Genomic DNA, 9,462 nt, shown 5'->3' with positions numbered 1-9,462 from the left:
CAGTTTTCCAATCTGCCGGGACCTTTGCTGAGTCCAGTGAGTTTTGGAAAATTATTACCAATGCATCCACAATCCCTACCGCTACTTCCCTCAAGACCCTGGGATGCAAGCCATCAGGTCCAGGGGATTTATCCGCCTTGAGTCCCATTATTTTACCAAGTACCACTTCCTTAGTGATTTTAATTGTATTTAGTTCCTCCCCCCCTAGAGCCCCCTGTTTGTCCAGTGTTGGGATATTCTTAGTGTCCTCTACTGTAAAGACTGATACAAAATAATTGTTCAGTGTTTTTGCCATCTCCATGTTTCCCACCATTAATTTCCCGGTCTCATCCTCTAAGGGACCAACATTTACTTTAGCCACCCTTTTTCTTTTTATATAACTATAGAAACTTTTACTGTCTGTTTTTATATTTTTTGCTAATTTACTTTCATAATCTATCTTCCCTTTCTTAATCAATCTTTTTGCTATTTTTTGCTGTCTTTTAAAGACTTCCCAATCTTCCATCCTCCCACTAGATTTGGCTACCTTATATGCCCTTGTTTTTAGTCGGATACTATCCTTAATTACTTTACTTAGCCACGGATGGCTAACTTTTCTTTTACACCCTTTTTTCCTCAGTGGAATATATTTTTTTTGGAAGTTGTAAAATAACTCCTTAAATGTACACCACTGGTCATGTACCGTCTTACCCTTTAATCTATTTTCCCAGTCCACTCTAATTAATTCCGCTCTCATACCTTCATAGTCTCCTTTATTCAAGCTCAGCACGCTTGTTTGAGATCCAACCTTCTCACCCTCTAATTGAATATGGAACTCAACCATGTTATGGTCACTCATTCCAAGGGGATCCTTTACTAGGACATTTTTAATTAATCCTGTCTCATTACACAGGACCAAATCTAAGGTTGCTTGCCCCCTGGTCGGTTCAGTTACATACTGCTCAAGAAACCCATCCCTAATACACTCAATGAACTCTTCCTCAAGGCTGCTCTGCCCAATTTGATTTGTCCAGTTAATATGATAATTAAAATCCCCCATAATTATAGCTGTTCCCTTATTACAAGCCTCAACTATTTCCTGATTAATACTCCGTCCAACAGAGTTGCAACTGTTCGGAGGCCTATAGACTACACCCACAAGTGTTTTTTTCCCCTTATTATTCCTTACCTCCACCCAAACTGTTTCACTATCCTGCTCCTTTGACCCAATATCATTTCTCTGTATTATAGTGATTCCTTCCTTTATTAACATAGCCACCCCACCTCCTCTCCCTTCCTGCCTGTCCTTCCTGATTGTTAAATAACCTGGTATGTTTAATTCCCAGTCATGGTCACCCTGCAGCCATGTTTCTGTAATGGCCACAAGATCATACCCATATGTCATTATTTGTGCCATTAACTCATTCATTTTGTTATGAATGCTACGTGCATTCAGATAAAGAACTCTCAAATATGTTTTGTAACACTTAGTTCCTGTTTTTTCCCTTTTTAGTACTTTACTTTTTACTCCATACCTTCTGTCCCTTCCTGACACATTCTGTTTTTTAATTCCCCCACTGCTACCTAAGTCTATGACCTTCTCTGTTGTCATTTCTATTATTTGCTCTCTAGAAACCTCCCCCCCACTAATTAGTTTAAAGCCCTCTCTACAGCCCTAGTTATATGATTCGCCAGGACTCTAGTCCCAGCACTGGCCAAGTGGAGTCCGTCCCAACAGAACAGCTCCCTCCTGTCCCAGTACTGATGCCAGTGTCCCAAGAAGCAAAACCCATTTCTCCCACACCAGTCTTTGAGCCACGCATTTAACTCTTTAATTTTATTTATCCTAGCCAAATTCGCTCGTGGCTCAGGTAATAACCCAGAGATTATTACCCTTGAGGTTCTGTTTTTTAATTTGACCCCTAGCTGCTCATACTCCTTTAACAGAACCGTCTTCCTTGTCCTATCTACGTCGTTTGTACCAACATGGACCACGACAACTGGATCCTCCCCCTCCCACTGCAAGTTTCTTTCCAGCCCAGAAGAGATGTCCTTAACCCTGGCACCAGGCAGGCAACACAGCCTTCGGGACTCCCGCTCTTGACTGCAGAGAACCCTATCTATCCCCCTAATGATACTATCCCCTACCACTACAACATTTCTTTTTACTCCCTCCACTTGAATGGCCCCCTGTACCACGGTGCTGTGGCCAGGTTGATCATCCTCCCTGCAGTCCCCGCTCCCGCCCTCACAGGGAGTAAGAACCTCGATCCTGCTGGACAAGAACAAGGGCTGCGTCTCCTTCAACACTACATCCTGGATCCCTGTACCTTCCTCACTCGTAGTCACACTGTCCTGTCCCTGACCACGGACTACATCTGCAGTAATTAACTTCATAGGTGTGACCATCTCCTGAAACATAGAGTCCAGGAACTTCTCCCCCTCCCTGATGTGCCGCAGTGTCCGAAGCTCGGTCTCAAGCTCCATAACATGGAACTTGAGTTCCTCTAGCAGCAAACACTTGTCGCAGATGTAATCACCGTTAGCCTCAATGGGGTTCAACGGCTCCCACATCTCGCAACAGTAACACATCACCTGCTCCATTCTATACAATTAATTTAATTTCTTATTATTAGTTATGAAGACCTTGCCCGGATATATATGATAATATCACACCACTATTCAATAGGACTTACCAACTTAAAGGTATGAAAGAGAAGAGAAGGAAGAAAACCAACCAACCAGCTGATCACCAACCTCCTCCTTGAATACTGTCTGTGGAGCCTGTTTGGTTGACTTGTCTCGCTGCTCCGCCTCCGCAGTGCTGTCTAAGCCTGGGAGTGGGGAATAAAACAGAGCAAAAAACACACCCTCACCTCCCACTTATCCGAACTCTCCCACTTAGCAAAACTCCAACAGCACTCAATGCACAAGGCACTCCGTGCACTGCACTAGCCCCTCCCCTTTTATACCCGGATTCTACTTCCTGTTTAAACTCCAGCTAGGTGTCAGTACCAACAGCAGTGCAACTGTGCCCCAGCTAGGTGTCAGCACAAACAGCAGTGCAACCAAACTTGAGCTAGGTGTCAGCACCAACAAAAGTGCAACCATGCTCCAGCGAGGTGTCAGCACCAACAACAGTGCAACCGTGCCTCAGCTAGGCGTAGGCACCAACACCAGTGCAACCACACTCCAGCAAGGTGCCAGCACCAACGTCAGTGCAACCACAACCCAGCGAGGTGTCAGCACCAATTCCAGTGGACCACACCCCAGCTAGGTGTGAGCACCAACACAAGTGCAACCACGCTCCAGCTAGGTGTCAGTACCAACAGCAGTGCAACTGTGCCCCAGCTAGGTGTCAGCACAAACAGCAGTGCAACCAAACTTGAGCTAGGTGTCAGCAACAACACCAGTGCAAGCATGCCCCAGCTAATTGTTAGCACCAACACCAGTGCAACAACACTTCAGCTAGGTGTCAGCACCAACACCAGTGCAACCGCACTCCAGCTATGGAGCCAGCACCAACGCCAGTGCAACCACATCCCAGCTAGGTGTCAGCACCAACACCAGTGCATCCATACTCCAGCTATGGTGTCAGCACCAATGCCAGTGCATCCACATCCCAGCTAGGTGTCAGCACCAACACCAGTGCAACCACACTCCAGCTATGGTGCCAGCACAAACGCCAATGCAACCACATCGCAGCGAGGTGTCAGCACCAACTCCAGTGCAACCACGCTCCAGCTAGTTGTCAGCTCCAGCACCAGTGCAACCACACCCCAGCTAGGCGTCAGCACCGATGCCAGTGAAACCAGACCCCAGCTAGGTGTCAGCAACAATGCCAGTGCAAACACACCCCAGCTAGGCGTCAGCACCAATGCAAATGCAACCGTGCCCCAGATAGGTGTCAGCACCAATGCCAGTGCAACCACACCCCAGCTAGGTGTCTGCACCAATGCCATTGCAACCACAATTCAGCTAGGTGTAAGCACCAACAACAGTTCAACCACACTCCAGCTATGGTGTCAGCACCAACACCAGTGCAACCAAACTTAAGCTATGGTGTCAGCACCAACACCAGTGCAACCACACACCAGCTATGGTGCCAGCACCAATGCCAGTGCAACCATATCCCATCTAGGAGTCAGCACCAACAGCAGTGCAATGACACCCCTGCTAGGTGTCAGAACCAACACCAGTGCAACCACACCCCTGCTATGTGTCAGCACCAATGCCAGTGCAACCACACCTCAGCTCGGCGTCAGCACCAATGCCAATGCAACTGTGCCCCAGATAGGTGTCAGCACCAACACCAGTGCAACCACACTCCAGCTATGGTGTCAGCACCAACGCCCGTTCAACCATGCCCCAGCTAGGCGTAGGCACCAACACCAGTGCAACCACACTCCAGATAGGCGTCAGCACCAATGCCAGTGCAACCACACCCCAGCTAGGTGTCTGCACCAATGCCATTGCAACCACAGTTCAGCTAGGTGTAAGAACCCAACAACAGTTCAACCACACTCCAGCTATGGTGTCAGCACCAACACCAGTGCAACCAAAATTAAGCTATGTGTCAGCACCAACATCAGTGCAACCACACTCCAGCTATGGTGCCAGCACCAATGCCAGTGCAACCATATCCCATCAAGGAGTCAGCACCAACAGCAGTGCAATGACACCCCAGCTCGGTGTCAGAACCAACACCAGTGCAACCACACCCCTGCTATGCGTCAGAACGAATGCCAGTGTAACCACACCTCAGCTCGGAGTCAGCACCAATGCCAATGCAACCGTGCCACAGGTAGGTGTCAGCAACAACACCAGTGCAACCACACTCCAGCTATGGTGTCAGCACCAGCGCCAGTTCAACCATGCCCCAGCTAGTCGTAGGCACCAACACCAGTGCAAACACACCCCGGCTAGGCGTCAGCACCAACACCAGTGCAACCACACCCCAGCTAGGTGTCAGCACCAATGCCAGTGCAACCACACCCCAGCTAGCTGTCAGCACCAATGCCAGTGCAACCACAGTTCAGCTAGGTGTCAGCACCAACACCAGTGCAACCACACTTAAGCTAGGTGTCAGCACCAACACCAGTGCAACCACACTCCAGCTATGGTGTCAGCACCAACACCAGTTCAACCATGCCCCAGCTAGGTGTAGGCACCAACACCAGTGCAACCACACCCCGGCTAGGCGTCAGCACCAACACCAGTGCAACCACACCCCAGCTAGGTGTCAGCACCAATGCCAGTGCAACCACACCCCAGCTAGCTGTCAGCACCAATGCCAGTGCAACTACAGTTCAGCTAGGTGTCAGCACCAACACCAGTGCAACCACATTTAAGCTAGGTGTCAGCACCAACACCAGTGCAACCACACTCCAGCTATGGTGCCAGCACCATTGCCAGTGCAACCATATCCCAGCTAGAAGTCAGCACCAACAGCAGTGTAATGACACCCCAGCTAGGTGTCAGAACCAACACCAGTGCAACCACACCCCTGCTAGGCATCAGCACCAAAGCCAGTGCAACCACACCCCATCTAGGTGTCAGCACCAATGCCAGTGCAACCACACCCCAGCTAGGCGTCAGCACCAACACCAGTGCAACCACACCCCAGCTAGGTGTCAGCACCAATGCCAGTGCAACCATATCCCAGCTAGGAGTCAGCACCAACAGCAGTGCAATGACACCCCAGCTAGGTGTCAGAACCAACACCAGTGCAACCACACCCCTGCTCGGCGTCAGCACCAACACCAGTGCAACCAGACCCCAGCTAGGTGTCAGCACCAACTCCAGTGCAACCGTGCCCCAGCTAGGTGTCAGCACCAACACCAGTACAACCACACTCCAGCTAGGTGTCAGCACCAACTCCAGTGCAACCGTGCCCCAGCTAGGTGTCAGCACCAACACCAGTGCAACCAAACTTCAGCTAGGTGTCAGCACCAGCACCATTGCAACTGTGCCCCAGCTAGGTGTTAGCACCAACACCAGTGCAACAACACTTCAGCTAGGTGTCAGCACCAACACCAGTACAAGCACATTGCAGCTATGGTGCCAGCACCAACGCCAATGCAACTACAACCCAGCTAGGTGTCAGCATCAACACCAGTGCAACCACACTCCAGCTAGGTGTCAGCACCAACACTACTGCAACCATGCCCCAGCAAGATGTCAGCACAAACACCAGTGCAACCATTCTTCAGCTAGGTGTCAGCACCAACAGCAGGGCAACCACATTTCAGCTGGGTGTCAGCACCAACACCAGTGAAACCATGCCCCAGCTAGGTGTTAGCACAACACCAGTTCAACCACACTTCAGCTAGGTGTCAGCACCAACACCAGTGCAACCACACTCCAGCTATGGTGCCAGCAGCAATGCCAGTGCAACCACAGTTCAGCAAGGTGTCAGCACCAACACCAGTGCAACCACACTTCAGATAGGTGTCAGCACCAACACCAGTGCAACCACACTCCAGCTATCGTGCCAGCACCATCGCCAGTGCAACCACATCCCAGGTAGGTGTCAGCACCAACACAAGTGCAACCGTGCCCAAGCTAGGCGTCAGCTCCAACACCAGTGCAACCACACCCCAGCTAGGTGTCAGCACCAATGCCAGTGCAACCACAGTTCAGCTAGGTGTCAGCACCAACACCAGTGCAACCACAATTAAGCTAGGTGTCAGCACCAACACCAGTGCAACCACACTCCAGCTATGGTGCCAGCACCAACGCCAGTGCAACCATATCCCAGCTAGGAGTCAGCACCAACAGCAGTGCAATGACTCCCCAGCTAGGTGTCAGAATCAACACCAGTGCAACCACACCCCTGCTAGGCGTCAGCACCAAAGCCAGTGCAACCACACCCCAGCTAGGTGTCAGCAGCAATGCCAGTGCAACCACACCCCAGCTAGGCATCAGCACCAACACCAGTGCAGCCACACCCCAGCTAGGTGTCAGCACCAATGCCAGTGTAACCACAACCCAGCTAGGCGTCAGCACCAACACCATTGCCACCACACCCCGTATAGGCGTCAGCACCAACACCACTGCAACCACACCCCTGCTAGGTGTCAGCACCAATGCCAGTGTAACCACACCCCTGCTAGGTGTCAGCACCAACACCAGTGCAACCACACTACAGCTAGGTGTCAGCACCAACACCAGTACAACCACACTCCAGCTTGGTGTCAGCACCAACACCAGTACAACCATGCCCCAGCTAGGTGTCAGCACCAACACAAGTGCAACCAAACTTCAGCTAGGTGTCAGCACCAGCACCAGTGCAACCGTGCCCCAGCTAGGTGTTAGCACAACACCAGTGCAACCACACTTCAGCTTGGTGTCAGCACCAACACCAGTGCAACCACACTCCAGCTATAGTGCCAGCAGCATCGCCAGTGCAACCGTGCCCCAGCTAGGCGTAGGCACCAATACCAGTGCAACCACACTCCAGCTATCGTGCCAGCAACAACGCCAGTGCAACCATAATCCAGCCAGGAGTCATCAACAACAGCAGTGCAATGACACCCCAGCTAGGTGTCAGAACCAACACCAGTGCAACCACACCCCTGCAAGGTGTCAGCACTAAAACCAGTGCAACCACACCCCAGCTAGGTGTCAGCACCAATGCCAGTGCAACCACACCACAGCTAGGCGTCAGCACCAACACCAGTGCAACCACACCCCAGCTAGGTGTCAGCACCAATGCCAGTGTAACCACACCCCAGCTAGGTGTCAGCACCAACACCAGTGCAGCCACATCCCAGCTAGTTGTCAGCACCAATGCCAGTGCAACCACACCACAGCTAGGCATCAGCACCAACACCAGTGCAACCACACCCCAGCTAGTTGTCAGCACCAATGCCAGTGCAACAACACCCCAGCTAGGTCTCAGCACCAACACCAGTGCTACCATACTCCAGCTAGATGTCAGCACCAACACCAGTGCAAGCGCACCCCAGCTAGGCATCAGCACCAATACCAGTGCAACCATACCCCAACTAGGTGTCAGCACCAACACCAGTGCAACCACAACCCAGCTAGGCGTCAGCACCAACACAAGTGCAACCACACCCCATCTAGGCGTCAGCGCCAATACCAGTGCAACCACACCCCAGCTAGGTTTCAACACTAATGACATTGCAACCAGACCCCAGCTAGGCATCAGCACCAACACCAGTGCAGGCACATCCCAGCTAGTTCTCAGCACCAATGCCAGTGTAAACACATCCCAGCTAGGTCTCAGCATCAGCACCAGTGGAACCACACTCCAGCTAGGTGCCAGCACCAACACCAGTGCAACGACACCCCAGCTAGGCGTCTGCACCAATACCATTGCAACCACACTCCAGCTAGGTGTCAGCACCAACACCAGTGCAACCAAAGCCCAGCTAGGCGTCAGCACCAATACCAGTGCAACCACACCCCAGCTAGGTGTCAGCACCAACACCAGTGCAACCACACCCCAGCTAGGCGTCAGCACCAATGCCAGTGTAACCACACCCCAGCTAGGTGCCAGCAGCAATGACATTGCAAGCAAACCCCAGCTCGGTGTCAGCACCAATGCCAATGCAACAGTGCCCCAGATAGGTGTCAGCACCAAAGCCAGTGCAACCACACTGCAGCTATGGTACCAGCACCAACGCCAATGCAAACACATCCCAGCTAGGTGTCAGCACCAACACCAGTGCAACCACACTCCAGCTTGGTGTCAGCACCAACACTACTGCAACCGTGCCCCAGCTAGGTGTCAGCAGAAACACCAGTGCAACCACACTTCAGCTAGGTGTCAGCACCAACACCAGTGCAACCACCCTCCAGCTATGGAGTCAGCACAAACGCCAGTGCAACCACACCCAAGCTAGTTGTCAGCACCAATCCCAGTGCAACCACACCCCAGCTGGGTGTCACCACCAATACCAGTGCAACTGTGCCCCAGCTAGGTGGCAGCACCAATACCAGTGCAACCACCATCCAGCTAGGAGTCAGCACCAACACCAGTGCAACCACACCCCAGCTAGGCGTCAGCACCAACACCAGTGCAGCCACATCCCAGCTAGTTGTCAGCACCAATGCCAGTGCAACCACACACCAGCTAGATGTCAGCACCAACACCAGTGCAAGCATACCCCAGCTAGGCGTCAGTGCCAATGCCAGTGCAAACACACCCCAGCTAGGTGTCAGCACCAATGACAGTGCAACCACACCCCAGCTCGGCTGCAGCACCAATGCCAATGCAACCATGCCCCAGATAGGTGTCAGCACCAATGCCAGTGCAACCACACCCCAGCTAGGTGTCAGCACCAACGCCAGTGCAACCACATCCCAGCTAGGTGACAGCACCAACACAAGTGCAACCATGCTCCAGCCAGGTGTCAGCACCAACAACAGTGCCATCGTGCCCCAGCTAGGCGTAGGCACCAACACCAGTGCAACCACACTCCAGCTAGTTGTCAGCACCAACATCAGTGCAAC

Source organism: Somniosus microcephalus, chromosome 4, assembly GCF_052327205.1.
Source record: "Somniosus microcephalus isolate GS21.2 chromosome 4, FLI_Smic_1.0, whole genome shotgun sequence".
Classification (NCBI taxonomy): Eukaryota; Metazoa; Chordata; class Chondrichthyes; order Squaliformes; family Somniosidae; genus Somniosus; species Somniosus microcephalus.
This window is presented reverse-complemented; position numbering follows the sequence as displayed.